This window comes from Lontra canadensis, unplaced genomic scaffold (assembly GCF_010015895.1).
Source record: "Lontra canadensis isolate GAN:19392208 unplaced genomic scaffold, GSC_riverotter_1.0 scaffold20, whole genome shotgun sequence".
Lineage (NCBI taxonomy): Eukaryota > Metazoa > Chordata > Mammalia > Carnivora > Mustelidae > Lontra > Lontra canadensis.
The window spans coordinates 13,841,988-13,862,921 of record NW_022631014.1 but is presented as its reverse complement, the minus strand read 5'-3'; positions in this window follow the sequence as shown (position 1 = coordinate 13,862,921).

The window sequence follows — 20,934 nt, the reverse complement described above, 5'->3', positions numbered from 1 at the left end:
CCTCAGCTGTGGGCTGCAGTCTGGCAGGCCTGAGTCTTCTCTGTGAGGGCCTCCCCAGAAGCAGCTTCCCCATTGTCTGGTTCCACCAGCAAGCATCCTGAGAGAAACGAAATGGAAATCACTGGTTTCTTAAGATCTGAACCTCCCTAATTATCACAGCATCACTTCTGTCATGATCTTTTGGTCAAGACAACACAGGACCCAAATTCTAGGAGGAAGGGATACATAATGAATTTTTACCGTTAAGCCAGATTATAAAATGTTATTAAAATCACAAGAGAAAATACCATTTATGGTATTGTATGTATATTTATTGAAAAAAATCCATGTATCAGTGGACCTGTTCTGTTCCAACCCATGCATTTTTTCAATAAATACAGTACAGTACAAAAATGGATTTCCTCTTCCTTATGATTTTCTTAGTAACATTTTCCTTTACTTTGTTGTAAGAATGCAGCGTATAATACGTATTTAATACAAAATATGTTAATTGACTGTTTATGTGATCAGTAAGGCTTCTAGTCAACTAGGCTATTAGTAATTAAGTTTGGAGGGAGTCAGAAGTTATATAAGAATCTTCAATTATGGGGGGTGGTTAGTACCTGCAACACCTGCTTGTTCAAGGGCCAAGTGCATATATTCATATTACAAGTGAGGAAATTGAGGTGCAGACTCAAAAAGAAGGACTTTATAAATGTCCTATGGGGAGTCAGGGCCAGACTTTTTGGATTCCATACCTTATACTCACCCGATTATGCATTCATTCAACACATATTTACTGAGCACCTATTATGTGCCAGTCACTGTGCTGAATCCCAGGGATTAAATATTGGATAAGAAAGTCAATGTCCCTTTCCACTTTTCTTTAAATTTAAATTTTATTTTATTTATTATATTTTTTTAAATTTTATTCTTTAAAAAAGATTTTATTTATTTGAGAGAGGGACACAGAGTGAGCATGATCAGGGAGAAGGGGCAGAAGGAGAAGCAGACTCCCCATTGAGCAGGGAGCCTGGCACAGGACTCCATCCCAGGACCCTGGCATCATGACCTGAGCTGAAGGCAGACTCTTAACCAGCTGAGCCACCTAGGTGCCCTTGGGTCCTTTCCCTCTTAGATGCTTAAACTTAAAAGGAGGGGCACCTGGGTGGCTCAGTATTTAAGCATCTGCCTTCACCTCAGGTCATGATCCCAGTGTCCTGGGATCAAGCCCTGCTTGGCAGGAAGCTGCTTCTCCCTCTCCCACTCCCCCTGCTTGTGTTTCCTCTCTCACTGTGCCTCTCTCTGACAAAGAAATAAAATATTTTAAAAAATAATAAATTTAAAAGGAGATAGAGACCAATGGACAGATAATTACCCAATGGTGTGGTAAATGCTACTGGTTTACTCTGGCATCCCAGGAAAAAAAAAAAAAAACAAACCCTGTCCCAGATTATGAGTTTCTGGGAAGGCTTCCCAGATAAAGTAAGATCTCTATTAAAGCCTGAAGGAAAAGGTAATGTCAGCAAGGTGAGGAGACAGGAGTGCACAAGTGAGCTCTTTTAGGCAGAGGGAACAACCTAGGCAAAGACTCAGAGACCAAAGAGAGTAAAATGTGCAGAAACTAAAAGAAATTCAGTATGGTTGGGGGAGAGAATGAATCACCAGCCTGTGTCATAGGAAGAGTCCTCAGATGAATTCATTCACAGGAGGAGGGCCAGGAGGCAGAGGCCAGGGAAGAGCCTGCTGCGGTATTTATTCTATATGAGAAGTGGCTGTGGGTTAGACTAGGATGAAGACCAGTGTGGTGGTGATGGCAAAGGGAGAAGTGGGTCAAACTGAGACATACCTAGGAAAAAGAAAAATGAGACTTACTACTTTCTTGAAAGAGGTAGGCATCCAGGATGACTCTAGCTTTCAGGCTTGGGCAAATTAATGAATATAATTTGCTGAAACAAGGAGAGAGGACTAGATCTGGAGAGAAGGATGATGAGCTCTGAGCAAATTAAACTTAAGTAGGGGTGCCTGGCTGGTTCAGTCATTGCTGTGTGCAACTCTTCATCTCAGGGTTGTGAGTTCAAACCCCATGTTGGGTGTAGAGATTAGTTAAAAATAAAATCTTTTTTTTTTTTAAGTTAATAGTCGAGAGAAGGTCCAAAGAAGGGGAGCCAGGGAAGATAAGAAAAGAGCAGCAAGAAGGTAAAGTATGGTATTGCAGTTGCCAAAAGAAGATAGCATTTGAGAAGGAAGGATGTTCATGGGAGGGGTTGAGAGTGGTCAAGTAAGATAAAGCTGGAGAAAGGAGGCTCCTGGCAGAGCCCTTGAGTATGGTTGTGCAGGTAGTGCACTGCATGATGCCAGTGGGCACAAGGAACTGTGGACATTGAAGATGGGTATGCATAACATGACCATTTTCTGACAGATGAAACCAAGTGCCTTGAAGGAGGGCACCTTTTTCCAGGTCACACAAAGGTATTTTATGGTTTAACCACCACTGTCATTGTTGGTAACCCGTGTGAGAATAGTTTAACTTCAGTTTTTCCAAGTATAAACCCAGCTTGCAGTGGGTGGAAGTATAAATGGAAGGCAAAGAAGTGGAGCTTGAGAGTACGTAGACAATGTTTTTTTAAGAAGTTGGCTAATGACAAGATAAGGGATGGACATACAGGAAGAGAAAGCCAAAACTAAAGAGAAATGGGAAGAATTCCTAAGGTTTGGGGGTTCTGTTGTTGTTTTTGTTTTTATTTTGTTTTGTTTTATGAGTAAAGGTTAGAACAGTTTATGTGGAAGAGGCTAGAACATGTTGAATACTCCTCTGAAGGAGCCAGTGGAGAGGGAGAGCTTGAAAATAGAGGACAGAGAATGAGAGGGAGAGTAAGAAAGTGAAAAAGGAATTAGCCTTACATTAGATGAGACTCTCTGAGGAGGGGACCCTGAATGAATCAAAGGAGCCAGTCATGGGAAGATGGATAGAAAAGCATTGCAGAAAGAAGGAATAGCCAGTGTTAAGGCCCTGAGGCACTAAACAACCTGTGTTTTTGAGGAACAGAAAACTATATAATACAGTGAACAAATGTGAGATGAGAGAATTTCAGTCTTAAAATGCAATCAGGCCAGGTTAAATTGTCCATAGTTACAAGAAAAAAAGATTTTTTTTCCCCACTAACCAAATCTGGGTCAACACAAGCATCAAAATAAATAATAACACTGTATGGAACCAGAAAAGACCCTGAATAGCCAGAGGAATGTTGGAAAAGAAAAGAAAAGCTGGCGGCATCACAATTCTGGACTTCAAGCTCTATTACAAAGCCGTAATCATCAAGACAGTATGGTACTGGTCCAAAAAGGACACGTAGATCAATGGAACAGAATAGAGAGCCCAGAAATGGACCCTCAACTCTATGGTCAACTAATCAACGACAAAGCAGGAAAAAATGTCCAATGGAAAAAAGACAGTCTCTTCAATAAATGGTGTTGGGAAAATTGGACAGCCACATGCAGAAGAATGAAACTGGACCATTTCCTTACACCACACACAAAAATAGACTCAAAATGGATGAAAGACCTCAATGTGAAATAAGAAACCATCAAAATCCTTCAGGAGAACACAGGCAGCAACCTCTTAGACCTCAGCCACAGCAACTTCTTCCTAGACACATCACCAAAGGCAAGGGAAACAAGGTCAAAAACAAACTATTGAGACTTCATCAAGATAAAAAGTTTTGTACAGGAAAGGAGTTAACAGAACCAAAAAACAAGTGACAGAATAGGAGAAGATATTTGCAAAGGATATATCAGTTAAAGGGCTAGCACTCAAAATCTGTAAAGAACTTATCAAACTCAACACCCAAAGAACAAAAAATCCAGTCAAGAAATGGGCAGAGGACATGAACACACATTTCTGCAAAGAAGACATCCAAATGGCCAACAGACACATGAAAAAGTGTTCCATATCACTCAGCATCAGGGAAATACAAATCAAAACCACAGTGAGATACCACCTCACACCAGTCAGAATGGCTAAAATTAACAAGTTAGGAAACGACAGATGTTGGCGAGGATGTGGAGAAAGGGGAACCCTCCTACCCTGTTGGTGGGAATGCAAGCTGGTACAGCCATTCTGGAAAACAGCATGGAGGTTTCTCAAAAAGTTGAAAATAGAGCTACCCTACGACCTAGCAATTGCACTACTAGGTATTTACCCCAAAGACACAAACATAGTGATCCAAAGGGGCATGTGCACCTGAATATTTATAGCAGCAATGTCCACAACAGCCAAACCATGGAAAGAGCCCAGATGTCCATCGACAGATGAATGGATAAAGATGTGGTACACACACACACACACACACACACACACACACACACACACGACTATTATGCAGCCATCAGAAAATGAAATCTTGCCATTTGCAATGACATGGGTGGAACTAGAGGGTATTATGCTAAGCGTGATAACTCAACCAGAGAAAGATAATTATCATATGATCTCACTGATAAGTGGAATTTGAGAAACAAGGCAGAGGATCATAGGGGAAGAGAGGAAAAAAATGAAACAAGATGAAATCAGAGAGGGAGACAAATCATAAGAGACTCAATTTCAGGAAACAAACTAAGGGTTGCTGGAGTGGAGGGGAGTGGGAGAGATGGGGTGACTGGGTGATGGACACTGGGAAGGGTATGTGCCATGGTGAGCACTGTAAATTGTGTAAGACTGATGAAACACAGACCTGTATCACTGAAACAAATAATACATTGTTTTAATTTAATTTAATTTTAATTTTATAAAATTAAAAAATAAATAATAACAGTAATAGACTTAAACACTTTGAATAAAATAAAATAAAAATTCATGAGTCTAGGATAATTTAAAGAATAAGCAAACTAATAAGGCAGAAAGAAAAGCTCTTGCTTACAGTAGAATGCCAACTAATATATTTATAGAAGAAATGACAGTCCTACACAATCATCATTAAATGCTAAAAATAGGGGTAAACATTTGATGAGTGTAAGATATTAGTCTCAAAGTCTCCACAAAAATTATGTAGAAAGGATAATTATGTAGAAAGGATAATTGTAGTGGGGTGCTTGGGTGGCTCAGTCCATTAAGTGTCTGCCTTAGGTCCAGGTCATGATCCCAAGGGTCCCGGGATTGAGTCCTGCATCAAGCTCCTTGCTCATCGGGGAGCCTGCTTCTCCCTCTGCCTGCTGTTCCCCCTGCTCGTGTGTTCTCTCTTGCGCACTAACAAATAAATAAATAAAATCTTAAAAAAAAGAAGAAGAACTTTATGGTAGAGAAAACTAGCTGACGATACCTTAACCCAGTGACCAGAGTCAACGCCAACAGTGATGGGTCAAACTAGCACATATGTCTTCCTTAGCTAGAATGAAAAAGCATTCATTTAAGATTGGCTTATTGAAAAAATTATTTCGAAATAGTTCCCAGACTTTGGGATTTCATGGATTAAAAAATTTTTACTTGTTTTGAAGTCTGACAGAGAATTGCCAATTTTTAAATTTTTCCAAATAAGCACATAAACTATTGTCATGTACTGTTCCCACTACATTTCATCTTATTTAATTACATTATTCCTATTATTTTAACTTAATCAATATATATTTTTTGAAAAACTAATGAATTCACATGGTTCAAAATCTGGAAGGATTAGAGGAGGATGTAGTGAAATTCTCTCCCTGCCTTTTCCTGTGGCGCCCCAGCTCCTTCCCTTGAGAAAACCCTTGTAATCAGTGACTTGGGCATCCTTTCAAGAATCTTCTACAAATAGACAAGTGTGTTTTTCTTCCCCACCTTTTAATATCTTATATATTGTCCCATTACTTGTTTTTCTAGTTAACATTAATTCATATTAGAAACATCTGTCAGGGCGCCTGGGTGGCTCAGTGGATTAAGCCTCTGCCTTCAGCTCAAGTCATGATCCCAGGGTCCTGGGATTGAGTCCCACAACGGGCTCTCTGCTCAGCAGGGAGCCTGTTTCCCCCTCACTCTGCCTGCCTCTCTGCCTGCCTCTCTGCCTATTTGTGATCTCTCTGTCAAATAAATAAGTAAGATCTTAAAAATCTGTCAAATTTGAACAACTGAATGTATGTAATGAAAACTTCAAATGCAAAATGAAAGGAATAAATATAGCTTTTTAGAAAACTCTCTGAAGTCTCTATTTTTCTCATTACTTTGTGGCACTGAAAACTTTTTCACAAGTATTGGTTAAATTAATTCCTCCAACTCCAGGGCAGACTTTTGCTTGAGTTGCCCCGGAGAAGCATTTTATCTGCTCTGTCCTCCCAGTGCATGTGTCACCATTTTGCTTCCTAATTACACGATGTACAATCCCCAATGGTGACATTTGTTCTTGGTACAACTGGCTTCATATCAAATTGCCCATCTTCAATGTTGCTATTGAAAGTCTAATGAAAAATTACAGATTTTTGGCTGAAAGAAACAATGCCTCATTTTGTAAACTTATATGGCCTTTTATCTCAGTTACCTGGGGAATAGAGATGTAATAGATGAAAGGCAGATTTGACTGCTTGCAAGAGCCAAATAGAGCCCCAGACATGGAGCAGTAGCAGGTGTCAATTGTAATCTGTTCATATCAAGGTTTATTTAATTATCCGAGGGATCTGGGCACCAGGTTTTGTCCACCAACTGCATCTTTTCATGAGTCCCTTAGATTGGGAGGGTGTAAGGATCTGTTGCCTCTTTTAAAAATCACACTGCTCTAACCTACCTTTAGTTTAGGTGCCGGTTCTTCACCAAGCACTATTATTGTTGATTATATCTGGGGTACCAGCTAAGTTGGGTCACTCGGAGAGCTTGGGAGTTTTTAAAGATGAAATTACTAAGACTTAGTATTATACCTGACCAAAGAAAGGCAGAGGTATTTATTCCATTTCTACTTGATTGGAAATCAAATATCAACCTGCACTTGTTTCTGGATTTGAGTCTTGTTCATTTGCCTATTCAACAGGTATTTCCCGAACTCCTCCATGTGCCAGAGCTGGGGATACAATGTCAAATAAAAGAAACAAAGTTTACAGCCCAGAAGAGAGGTCAGATAAAGAAACAACTATCTTCTATGGAGTCCCTCCCGTTGGTCTGATAAGAGACAGGGAACTCTTGGAACACAGGGGAGCTACACCAACTTGAGCACAAGGATGCCAGGTAAGACTTTGTGGAAGAAAGAAGATTGAGTACCAATTAAATAGGGGGGTGTTTGAGGCAGAGAAAACAGCATACATGAAGACATAAAGGCAAAAGTAAAATAGCCATTGGTTCCTCTGAATATCTGAAAATTCAGTAAACAGAGGACAGACCAACAGGTAAAGACAGATGAGGTCAACAGGTGGACGGGGCCAGGTAACAGAGAGTTCTGTTATAGGGGTTTGGATTTATTTTTGGAGGCAATGGGAGAATATTGAAGTGTTAGGCCAAGTGATGTGGTTGTATTTGTCTTTTATTTATTTTATTTTATTTAAATATTTTATTTATTTATTTGACAGACAGAGATCACGAGCAGGCAGAGAGGCAGGCAGAGAGAGAGGAAGGGAAGCAGGCTCCCTGCTGAGCAGAGAGCCCAATGTGGGGCTTGATCCCAGGACCCTGGGATCATGACGTGAGCCGAAGGCAGAGGCTTTAACCCACTGAACCACCCAGGTACCCCTGCATTTGTCTTTTAAAAGCTCACTCTGGGGGCTTCTGGGTGGCTCAGTCAGTTAAGCATCCAGTTCTTGATTTTGGCTCAGGTCATGATCTTAGGGTCATGAGATAAAGACCCATGTCTGGCTCTGTGCTCAGTGGGGATCCTGCTTGAGATTCTTTCCCTCCCTCTGTCCCTCACCCCTCACCCCTGCTCTCTCTCTAAAAGAAATAAATAAATCTTTAAAATAAAATAAAAGATGACTCTGATTGAAGCAAAGAGAATGTCCTTGAAGGGGCAAAACTGGAAACAAGAACAGTGAGCCCACGAGCTGTTAGGTGCAGGCTGCAGAGATGGAGAAAAGTGGTCCAGATAAAGGTAGAATCTACAGACTTGGCATTTGAAGAAATGCAGGGTCAGGGAGAGGGAAGAGTTAAGACTTCCAGATTTCTGACATAGACAACTGGGTACTGTGGTGGTAGATGGGAAGTATTCAGAGGCAGAAGTTGCCTTTCGTGGCAAAAGCAAAAATAACCTCTGGCTTTTCTAGATGTCCTCTTTCCTAGGCTATGAAATCAGATACCAATCTTTGTGTTACATTTTATGCCAAATAGTATTTAAGATTGACATAAGTGACCTGCAAGTATAAAAGATGTGATTCAATTTGTAAAGATTGGCACTTTGGAACAGTTTTTAAATTTCCACTCAAATATCACTTCCCAATGCAAGACTTAGGTGCGTAAAGCTTAGCCCTCAAAATATCACTTTATAAGATGCTTAACATGGTCACTCTCCATGTTTTTTTCTCTTATTTTTAAAAAATCAATGTAATACATACTCATAATTTTAAAATGGTATGGTACTAAATGATGCCAAGTGGGAAGCAATCACCTTCCTCCCCAGCTTCCACTCCCTAGAAATAACCACTTTCAACTCTTTTGCTATTTCATCTGTTTACTTCCACATTTCTAAATAATGTACTTATGCTAGTACTTCTTGTTTAGTCAAAGTTTGAATAAGGGGCGCCTTGGTGGCTCCATCAGCTGACTCAAGTCATGACCCCAGGGTCCTGGGATGAGCCCTGCATCCGGCTCCCTGCTCAGTGGAGAGCCTGCTTCTCCCTCTCCCTCTGCTCCCCTGCTCCCGTGCTCACTCGCACTCTCTCTCTCCTCTTACTCTCTCTCTCTCTCAAATAAATAAATAAAATCTTTTAAAAAAAATAAAGTGTTTGAATAAGTAGTGCAGTCATATGGTTCGAGAACAAAACACCAAAGGATATACAGTAACGAGGACCTCTCCTACCCCTTTCTTCCATCCTTGTAGTCCTACCTAACTCCGCTTCTCCTCGGGTGACCACTGTCATTAGTTTTCTGTGCATGTCAATATATAAGAAAAGAACAAGATGTGTTTCAAGGTATATTTACTTTCTCTGCCTTTTTCTTTTTTCCATACAAAAAGTGGTGCAGAATCCTCTATCAGTCATGATAAAGCAGGACATGTTGCAGTAATAAATAATCCAGTCATCCAAGTGGCTTCTCTCTCATTCGCGTTCCATGGCCATCGTAGGTTATTTTACCTTGTCCTCACTCAGAACTGCAAACCAACAGAGCCCCTCCCATCTGGAGCACCACGCTTGCAAGGTCAAGGGCAGGAAGATGACAAATTGCTCACTGGCCCCAAAGCCTTCCTCCCAGAGGCGACACATATCATTTCTGCTCCCATTCATTGACCAAAGCATGTCGCGTGGACCTGGCAGTTTAAAGGGGGTAGGGGAAGTGCACACCTACCACCGCCCAGGAGTCAGAGCCAGACACGCTGCTGAAACAGCCCTGATGGTCCCCTCCTATATGTACTGTACTGCCTATTGCTTTTTTCGGCTAAGAAATATTTCATGAATCATGCCACTTGAGTAAACAGAGCATCTTTACTTTTTTTTTTTTTTTTTTAGGCAGATGGACATTTGCCTTATTTCCAATATTTCCTTTACCAAAAAATGCTACAGTGAATATTTAGATGTTATTTTGCGCATATGTAAGTGTATCTCTAGGATAAATTCCCATAGGTGGTACTGCTGGTTCAAAGAGTATACACCTTTGGGGGCGCCCGGTGGCTCAGTGGGTTAAGCGTCTGACTCTTGATTTCAGCTCAGGTCATGATCTCAGGGTTGTGGGATCGAGCCCCATGTTGAGCCCGGCTTTGGGCTCTTGCTCAGCAAAGAGTTTGCTCCAGATTCTCTCTCTCCCTCTCACTCCCCCATTTTGTGCTCATTCTCTTTCTCTCTCTCAAATAAAATCTTGATGAGTACATGCCTTTGTAATTTTGATAAGCATGGCCAAATTGTCATCCACAATGGTCTAACCAATGTACAGTCTTCCCAGCAATGTGTGCCAGCGCCTACCTCCCCAAAGCCTTGCCAAGTGTGGGTATTACCACACTTTGGGGATTTCACCAGTCTGATAGGTCAAAATGTCCTTATTTTATTTTTATATTGCATTTCTCCTTTTATGAATGAGGTTTTCTGCTACTTCTTGATTTTTATAATTCATCTATCTTATAATAACAAAGGAGGATTTACTTCATTAATACTATCCCCATACCCCCCAAACATGCATGGCTTCCTCCCCTACCTCCTCTCTGTTCCATAGTTACGTCATGGTTTGGGGTCCATTTGGTGATCAGTTTGCCTTATTATAATATGTAAACATAATAAGCTATTGCTTCATGTAAACATAATAAGCTATTATGTTAAGCTTCAAGAAGCTTATTATAATCAGATTTCCTCTCATGTACTCTCCCCACGCCCACCCCCCACTATACCTGGACTTAATAATTGCTTTGTTATTGTTGTTTTTTAACTCACATATTTTTTTCCCCTACTAATTCTTGAAGTGTTTCTCATTTGCTTCGTTGGAACAAGTATGTTCTTATCGTTAGTTTTTCCCAAGTATGAAACATAATAGATAATTTATTGACTCCATTTTTTTCCTGATGATTCCTTTCCCAAAGCCGTGTGTCTTTCACACCCTCCTGCTTGTTCTTGGATTCCATGTCCTCCTTTTTCTCAGATTGCTTCTTATTTAAGTAGAGCACATCTTTCAGTAACTCCCAGAAAGTTCTGTTTTTTCTCTTTAATACCTTTGTTCTAACCTCATCTTTGATATTTAGATTTAAAAAAAAAATTTTTAAGTAATCTCTACACCCAACATGGGGCTCAAACTCATATCCCTGAGATCAAGAGTAACACATTCCACTGACTGAGCCACCCAGGTGCCACTAGTGTGACTTTTTTTTTTTAAGGTTTTATTTATTTGACACAGAGATAAAGAGTACAAGTAGGCAGAGCAGCAGCCAGAGGGAGAGGGAGAAGCAGTCTCTCCGCTGAGCAGAGAGCACGATGTGGGGGCTCGACCCCAGGACCCTGGGATAATGACCTGAGCCGAAGGCAGATGATTAACCGACTGAGCCACCCAGGCACCCCACTAGTGTGACATTCTTGAGTAAAGATCATTTTCCTTTGAAATTATGGAAACGTTGCTCTGTAGGTTATTAGTATCTAGAGATGTAAAGAAATATGATTCAGTTCTTAATCTATTTGGTGAAGAGGCTTCTGTTAGTCCTCCAGCACCCGTTTGCCCCTTTTCCTTTGGTGAAATCATGTCTAACTTTCAGGCTGGTCATTACGCTTCCCAGACTTCCTTGTAGGGCTTTCTGGACAGGGGACCAGGTTCTGGCCAGTAGAGTGTGAGTTGAAACGGTTTTATATTTCAGGTTGTATCCTAGGAAGAATCATCCCACTTTCACTTTCCCCTCTTCCTCGTGGTGGGGTGTAGATGTACATGATGGAGGGAGGTAAACAAATCCGAACTTGAACTCAGAACTGGAAGCGGGATGTTGGAGATTCCTGAGCTGGCTGTCCAGCCCTCAACTCTCCCTCTGAGTGATGAGGGGAGTTAGCAATTTATTTCTACATGGAGTATGCCACTCCATTTGTTATCTCTCTGTGTTAAAATGCCTTAGAGTCTCCCCTGATACATTGTTCCTTTCTATATGACCTGTTTTTCTCCCTCCACCCTGAAAATTTTGGGATTCTCTTTTTATAACCAAGGTCCTGAAATTTCATGATTATAATCCTGCCATGGGCCTTTCTAAATTCACTGGTGCAGTTTCAATCAGCATTATTGTGTTTCTCAGTTCTATGAAATTTTTTGTCTCATTGCTTCAAGAAGTAGTTTTTTCACATCTTATCTGTAGTTTCTTTCTGAAACTTCTCTCACGTAGCATTTGTTATTCCTCATTTCTGTTTGCCTGCCCACGCCAACTCTCTGGATTTTATCTTTCAACTCCTCTTGGTGTTTTGTTTTGTTTCTGTGTTGTTTTCACCTTCTAAGAATTCTTTCTTGTTATTCTCTTTAACTCTTTGAAGGTATAAAGTACAGAGTGTTTTCCTTCAATTTGTTGTTGCTTTTACTTCATGTTCATTGTGTTGTCTCTCATGTTGGAGGCTTTTTCAGAAGTTTGTGGTGTGTTCATATCGAAGAGTGAGGCCGCTGTAGGTGAATTGGCAAGGCTCGACCACAGAGGGTGACTGGGAGGCAAACAGGTTTTTTTGGGGAGGCACTCCCAAATGTCAGTTTCCTGATAACTTTTCTCCAGAGCATATTAATTTCTCAAGAGGAAAGTTCTATAGTTTCCTGGTGGAGGCAGGGGGTGGGGCGGGAAACATATACCTCACCCTCAAAGTTGAGGGAAGGAGGGAAATCATGCCTACACTGCAAACTAGCTTTTATTTGTAAAGGTGTTATTCATCCACTTTAGTGAGTCAAGCATTATAGCATATGCATGTTCTAACAAATGTGTGTTTATTCATTTAACTAATATTTATGAAAAGTCCTCCACTGTGTGTGTGTGTGTCTGTGTGTGTGAGAGAGAGAAAAAGAGAAGGAGAGAGAGAGAGAGAGATTAGGGGAGAGAGAGAAAGAGATACTGGGAAGACAAAATTGAGAAAAACCACATTTCTGCTTTGGCTTGTACCAGATGTGATTGCAATGTCTGTCCGGGTAATGACTACTGTAATGAGGACAGCATAGAGGCACCAGGACAGCGCTAGGCAGGGAGTTCATTTTTATTTCATGGGGAAGGGGAAGGAGTCGGGTGGGGATGGACTCTATTCCTTTCTATTCACAGATACAGTTTCCTTTCCTGCTTGCCCCCATCCCCAAAACAGATCTACCGATGATATAGACTAATGTGCTTTGATAAAACCTTTGATGTGCCAATATCCTGAGAAATGGGAGACTGTTGGTCATTCATATCTTGGTATTAATTACTTTACCCAGGTAATCACTTACACTGAACTAAGCTATGGAATGTCAAAGGGTAAGAAATAAAGATCTCTAGATGCCAACCGAAGAGAAAGCTCAATGTATCCGCTTGCCCAGAAAGAATTATGTCACCTAGGTCTGAGTTCAGTGAGTCTCAGAGCATAAAGGGCTGGACCGAGGGGCCTCTGAGTGGCTCAGTCAGTTAAGCATCTGACTCTTGATTTTAGCCCAGGTCATGATCTCAGGGTCTTGAGTTCAAGTACCACTTTGGGGTCCACGCTGGGTGTGGAGCCTACTTAAAAAAGAAAGCCTCGGGGCACCTGGGTGGCTCAGTGGGTTAAGCCTTTGCCTTCGGCTCCGGTCATGATCCCAGGGTCCTGGGATCGAGCCCTGCATCGGACTCTGTTCTCTGCAGGGAGCCTGCTTCCCCCTCTTTCTCTGCCTGCCTCTCTGCCTACTTGTGATCTCTCCCTCTCTCAGTCAAATAAAAAAATAAATTCCTAAAAGAAAGATGAAAGAAAGAAAGAAAGCAAGCAAGCAAGCAAGCAAGCAAGCAAGCAGGCCTAGATATAGAGCAAAAAAGGAGCAACCAACAACCAAAACAGTCTTCTGAGCTCAAGTCTCTGGGTGGTGCACAAGGGGACTTGTAAAGGGTCACTTTCCTTCCAGGCACCGCATCACTGAGTCTGGGAAGCTTGGATTCAGATAGGTTCAGGAGGGCTTCTGTACAATCTTGGAGGGCCCAGAACAGGATTCCGCAGGCAGGATTGTTTGAAGATGACAGAACCTTAGCAGAGCTTTGTTGGTGTTTTTTTTTTTTGTTGTTGTTGTTGTTTTTAAACAGGCCCCAGGTGTTTACAGAAGTGTGCAGTGGGCAAAGTCATTTTGCAGGCAGGTGGAGGTTTTCCAGATGGGACATTCCTGAGTTAGGTAGAGCATTAAGGGGCTCTGGAATAAAGGAGGCGGCCTCTGACAGCACGAGAGGGATGTAGGAAAGGGAAGCATGTCTGTTTGGAAGAGGAACTTAATAAACCTTTGCTAACCTTATCTAGATTTTTAGGGTTTCCCCCTTCCCCACTTCTAAAAATCATCTTTGAGTAGTCTCGGCTCCCCTCCATGCAGTAAAGAGTAAGTTAAAAATTTGAGGGGCTCCTCGGTGGCTTAGTCGGTTAAGAGGGTCAGTGTCTGCCTTTGGCTCAGGTCAGGATCTCAGGGTCCTGGGACCCAGCCCCAGTTCAGTCTCCCTGCTCAGTGGGGAGTCTGCTTCCCCTCTCCCTCTCCTCCTCCCCTGCTCCTGCTTTCTCTCTCTCCAATAAATAAATAAAATCTTTTTAGAAAAGGTTGATTACCATTTAGATGTAGCAAAAGGAACTCACCAAGTCCTTTGGACAGGGTTATCCATTCAGACACTCTCTTTCTCTCTATATGGTCTCTTTGTGTTGCCTTTCTCCATCTTTCTTTTCCACATTCTCTCTCCTACTTATTATGAGGTTTTAATTCCCCTGTGCCCTCCCGCCCAGGACCCACTGTGGACATTTCCTGAGCTGTACTTTTCCTCTGTTACTATAGGACCGTGATCCTTCATCTCTCTCACTTTGAACTTCAGGGAATTGTATAAAATGTGGAATAGTGCAGTGATGAATCTTCCTATATAAAGATCTTCCTATATCTTCCTATATAAAGATCTCTGATAACTTAATAGAGAAAACTGAATATCCTAGCAAAAACAGGAGCACAGAGTATGAAAAGATAAATTTGTACACCCAGAAATACAAATGACCAATAAACATGAAGAAAGGTTTAGGATCAGAGGTAGTTCCAACACTGCGAAAGGTTTAGGATCAGAGGTAGTTCCAACACTGCAAAAGGTTTGGTTTCTTGTCTAGTAGTTGACATGATGTTAGATGTATACAGTAGGCTAATACCCAACATTCATGACGATCGGGGAAGGGGCCCCGTCATGCTCGACAGATAGGAATATAGGAGTGGCATAATTTCCCAAGACAATAAATTGGCTTTATTTCACTTCTATCGAAACATCTTAAAGGTAGGCAAAGAGAGGTAGTAGTATATTACACATATTTTTAATGATGTACATAAACAACAAATTAGTATCAGTATATAATGTTTAAACGTAACAGCCAAAGTGCCCAAAAATAGGTAAATTATGTAGTTGTATATTGTATAACCATTAAAATAATGTTATGGAAAATAATGATATGAAAATAGCCAAGATATATTAAATGAAAAGGTTTTTACAATTGTGTATATAACATAGGTCTGTATTGTTAATTGACAAAACTAAAACAATTTAGTGATGACTTTGATGTCCTTTATTCAGGGGAAAACAGTTCATGGGTTGGGGGAGCGCAGCATCTCACAAGCAGTGGGGCTCTGTCCCGAGGGATCTAAGCCAAGAGCCAGTTTCCTAGAACATTTGAAGAGGCAACATGGAAATAGGGCATGATGGGAGACTGAGGATTTCCTTGTAAGGCTAGTAGGTCCTGTTTACCAGGGGAAGGTAAGCTAGCTAGAGTTTAGTCAGAGGCTTGTGACTGGCATATGTTGGGTTTCTTTGACAGGTGTTTCTGTAAGTGCAGGCTGATTTGGGTTTACATTTGTGATGGGGGCTAGGCCACCATTTTGTGGGTCCCGATATGCAAATTGATTTTATCAGTATACACACATACACACATACCTGCATGTTAATGGAAAAACAACCAAAAGATTGAAAACAAAATTATATGAAATATTAACAGTAGGGGCGCCTAGGTGGCTCAGTGGGTTAAAACCTCTGCCTTCGGCTCGGGTCACGATCTCAGGGTCCTGGGATCGAGCCCCGCGTTGGGCTCTCTGTTCAGTGGGGAGCCTGCTTCTCCTCCCCACCCCCCCACCCGCCTGCCTCTCTGCCTACTGGTGATCTATCTCTGTCAGATAAATAAAATCTTAAAGAAAAAAAAAAGAAGAAATGATCTTTAAAAAAATATTAACTGTAACAATGTTTAGATGATAGAAGCTTTTAAAATTTAACAATCTCGGGCGCCTGGGTGGCTCAGTGGGTTAAGCCTCTGCCTTCGGCTCAGGTCATGATCTCAGGGTCCTGGGATCGAGCCCCGCATCGGGCTCTCTGCTCAGCAGGGAGCCTGCTTCCTCCTCTCTCTCTGCCTGCCTCTCTGCCTACTTGTGATCTCTGTCTATCAAATAAATAAATAAAATCTTTTAAAAAAAAATTTAACAATCTCTTTTAACTTTTCTATAATGAATATGCATTATGTCCATAGTAAATGAACAACAATAAAATATTTTCAAGCCGACTTAGAATTCAAATTTCCCAGTTCAGGGACGCCTGGGTGATTTGGTCAGTTAAGCGTCTGCTTTTGGCTCATGTCATGATCCTAGGGTCATGGGATGGAGTCCCTCATCTCCCTCTGCCTGTTGCTCCCTCTGCTTGTGCTCTCTCTCTCTGTCAAACACATAAATAAAAATCTTTAAAAAAAAACAAAACTTAAAAAAAATTTCCCTGAGTTCATCTTGGGTGAAGAGTGAGGCAATTATAAATGGAAGGAACTTTAAACGTTGCCCATTCAAAAATCATTTACAGTTGAAGAGAGGTCCCCAGACCTTAACACAAAGGAAGGAACAAATATATTATCTTTTTTCTGGTTTCGTAAGATACAGAATCGCTATTCCCCAAAGGCAGAAGATACAGAATCACTCTTCTTAGAAGATGGTTGAGAATTCCTGATCCTGATTGAAGGACATCAGGAGATTTCTGAGCCTTTGCCATTTTAGATCATACTGTATGGTTGGCTGCCTTCTCGTAGAGCCGGTAAGGATACGGGGCTGATGGTCATTTGATTTCTTGGAAGACAGTTTGGATGAATTTCCAGAGGCAGAACTATAATTTGCATGGAGAATTAACAAGGAGAGAGCTTGGCAGAGATGGAACAGGTCCCAGCAGAAGGGTAGAGGTAGGGGGTCTTAGCCCATGAGATCTCAGAGCAGAGCCTGAGTGACTGTTCAGGGCAACTGCATGAAGATTCTAGCCCTTGGTGGATCAAATGCCCTGAGGCTATTTTTGGTAATGTCTAGATTCTGTGTTTCTATTTGTCAGTGCCACCTCCTAAATAACACCAACACAACCAACTGAAAAGAGAACACTGAGGGACACTTGGCTGGCTCACTCCCAGGAGCATGTGACTGTTGATCTCAGGGTCGTGAGTTCAAGCTGCACCTTGGGTATAGAGATTACTTGATTAAACAAATAAATAACTAAATATACTTTAAAATATACAAGAAAAGAAAAGATAACACCGAATTTATTGCTGACCGTGGTTAAGGGAGAACAGCACAGACCTTTGGTAGTGGCTGGTAGGAGGAAGGCAAGGCCGAAATTGATTTAAGATTGGGAATTTGGCTTATGGTGGGTTCATTGTAGGAGCTGTGATTTGGATTGGGTAAAGATTAGGATACAGCCATCCAGAATTGGTGAGGATTTTGAGGTGAGGGATTCAAAGAATCTTAAGGTACAAAGTGTCCGTTGATGGTTTCCACTGACCAGTTGATGGGTCTCTTAGGAAGCTTCTGCCCTGGCTACAATTTAGCCATTTATCTGAGCAGAGTCTTCCGGATAATAGACATATAAAGATATGTAGACTATATAGGGAGCAGGCACTTTCAGCCCTCAGATCCCAAGTTTTGTGTGGGGAGACGATTTCCACTCTCACATTTAGTGTTGAGAATAAGAGAAAAGTGCTCATTTTTACATTTTCACTCACCTTGCTTTCCCAAGTTGGTTGCTTTACTGGAAAGAGTATACGTTGATGACAGTAAGTTTCCCTGCCGCTTAGATTTCTCATCTTAGGTGAGCTCTTCTTATACAAATCAGCCCTGTGTCATTTTTCATATTGACCACTTACTGGATGCTGTGTGATTGGCCAGTCCCAAGCGCTTTATGTAAACCATTCAATCAACAAATTAATTCCTTAAGTACATACCATGAGTCAGGCTCTGTGCTAAGCATTTTGCATTCACTCATTCAACAGCCTTTCAGTGAATACCTATTTGGTCAAGCAGAGTGCCGGGTGCCTAATAAGCCGTTGTGAACAGGAGACAGTTCCTGTTCTCAGGTAGTTTATGCACCATGGATCTAATCTGCAAAGAAATCCTAAGGGATATGTTGCACCAGCGTTCTTTATGGAGGTGGGGACAGGGATCCAGAGGGCTCAAGTGACTTGACCCCATCTTCCTGGTAGCAAGCGGTGAGTGTGCAAGTGTCCTGGCCAGTCTGACTCTGAAGATCCCGCCCTTAGCTTCTGGTGTTTGTCTCTTTGCCCTGGGCCTGGTCACTCTGTTGGGTTTGTGCTTAGGCTGCAGTCTCCTGAGCTGTGGAGCTGAGAGCCCGAACTTCCCCCACAGTGCCCTTCCTGGTCTTCTACACGTGACTCTGAAACCCGTGCTCCCTGGTCAGCCTCCTACCGACTTCGGGATTAAATGGGGCAGCTGGGCACTCTTGCCTGGGGCTGAAAGTAGTCAGCAGCGACCTTTTTCCTCAAGAAGTCGATCAGTTGTCTCTCCTCCCCTCCGCCAGGAGAATGCAGGGTCCTGCTCTTCTCCTCAGACGTGCCCAAGTTGATTCAGCAGCGGCGGAGAGACAGATTCGAAAGTAGAAATGATTCAGGGCCACAGTTCAGGTTTTATTACGTCCCACTGCAAGGTTTTGGAAAGGCTACCATTGTGCTCATCAAGACCAGGGAATATATAAATACTTCTAGGACCTAAACTGCTGTGAATTGGGGTTATCCAAGATACATGCCTGACATCCGGTTTGTGCTCTGGCAGTATATTCAAGTGAAAAATACTGGGAAAGGGAAGACTTTTCATTTGAAAGGATTGGCTATCTCTCACATTTCTGAAACAGCTTGTAGAAATATAATGGATGGACTTTATTTTGAAATTTCGAATATTTGCAAAACACATTGAGGGATAAAAACAGAGGATTAAGGATTTGAGAATTGACAAATGCTTCTGTCCTGTCCTGTCTGGAAGTCTAGAACACATCCCCACGTCTTTTGTGGAAGCATGGACGTGAGTGGTGACGCCGGCATTTTGGCCATATTAGCACTAAGTCCAGGACTGTGCAGGAAGCCCACACCCCAACCTTTGCTCTCCCCGTTTGAGCAATGTATCCTTGGGCAGCTTTCCAGATCTGCACTCAGAGCTTTTGTCTAGCCCAGCGTGAAAGAACTTTCAAAAGCCTAGACACTTTCTATTATACAAAGAGCAACCATCATGATTGAAAACATAACTGAAATCCCACAGGGAAATTAGTCCCAGATGAAAACATACCTGGGATTAGAGAGCCTTATAAGAGGGAAATTCTTTACCCAAGGTTAAGATTGTTAAATGCTTAGTAGAGATCATGACATGAAAGGGTTTAATTCTTCTGAGTGTTCTTTCATTTTGTCTTTGGAGAAAAGCGTTGTCACTGAGCAGTGGCATTCATGAAGGTTCTGAGCTATCAGTAAGCACAGTCTACATTAAACCCTTCAACCCACAAATGGGAAAACTGGCAGCCAGGGAGGCTTGGTGGTTCCAGTAATGCCACACCACAAATTCATGTCAGAGCAGAGTCCAGAATCCAGACCTTCCCATTAGGCAGGTGTTTTTACACGCAGCTTATTTGGTCTTTGTCTGCCTTGTGCCCCTCCATGTTGGTGATGTTGCGTGCCAGGAGCACCTTGGTTTCCTGCCCTGGATTCCCTTAGATTATACATTTCCTCCAGGGTCAGTCCTGCTCACTTCCTTTTTTCTTGTCCCAGCTGTCTTCCTGCTCTTCCCTCTGCCACTCCGAACTGGGGTCCAGCCAGGCACGTGTGAGGCACACAATTTTTTAAAAATATTTTTTATTTGTTTATTTTGAGAGTGAGAGAGAGCATGAGAGGGGAGGTCAGAGGAGAAGCAGACTCCCCATGGAGCTGGGAGCCCGATGTGGGACTCGATCCCAGGGCTCTGGGACCATGACCTGAGCCAAAGGCAGTTGCTTAACCAACTGAGCCACCCAGGCGCCCGAGGCACACAATTTTGATTCTCCTTTTCTTCTACTTTCTCTTCTCTCCGCCGACCGGAAACCATTCCTCTTTTTTCTCAACAAACGAAACAAAACAAAACTCCCTCCCTACCCTCTCTGTGAGTAGGCTCAGTAACTCTCTACGTTGCTAAATCTTCTTCTATGAGAACCTCACCCTCCTTTGGTGCAGAGGGCAAAGTTTGGCAACTGAAGGGAGAATGCAGTGAGAATGTATTCATTAAAAGGAGTGTAGGCTGTAAAGGACCTCAAGGTTTTCCCCAAAGACTTTGCCGTGAGCAATGCCCACTCAAGCACCCGTTTTATGATGAAGAAGTTAGTTTTACTGTGGATAATTTAAAAAATGTTTGTTCATCCTGTCATTCATTTCACTAATAAAACATATTCATTGTGCTCCTACTATGTGCAGGGCCTGCATGCTGGAAATACAGTGGCTCAAGGGCACACATCATCCTTGCACCCATAATCCTTATGGTTTACGTGGAAAACAGATACTAAATAAATTACAATAGGTGTGGTGAGTGACCCTTCTGCGAGGGGATGTGTGAGGGTTCAGGGGACAGAGCAGGAAGACCTAACTCAGTGTAAGCCTCCGCAAAGCCTTTCTAGAAGGAATGCTAGAAGGATGTGCGGAACCTGGTGAGATGGAAAGAGGAGGTGGTGGGTGAGGTCTTAGCAGGAGACTGAGTGAGGCTCATCTGAGGAACTGAGAAGGGTCTGTGAGTCTGAAGGACAGATTAGGAACGGGAGAATGCTCACTCCCAGGGGAAGGGAAGAGGTAAGCTCATTCCAACCAAGGACAGCCTTGTACTCCATGCCAAAAAGTTTGGGTTTCCTCCCAAGAGTAGGGGGAAACCACTGCAGTTTTTTTTTCAAAGATTTTTATTTATTT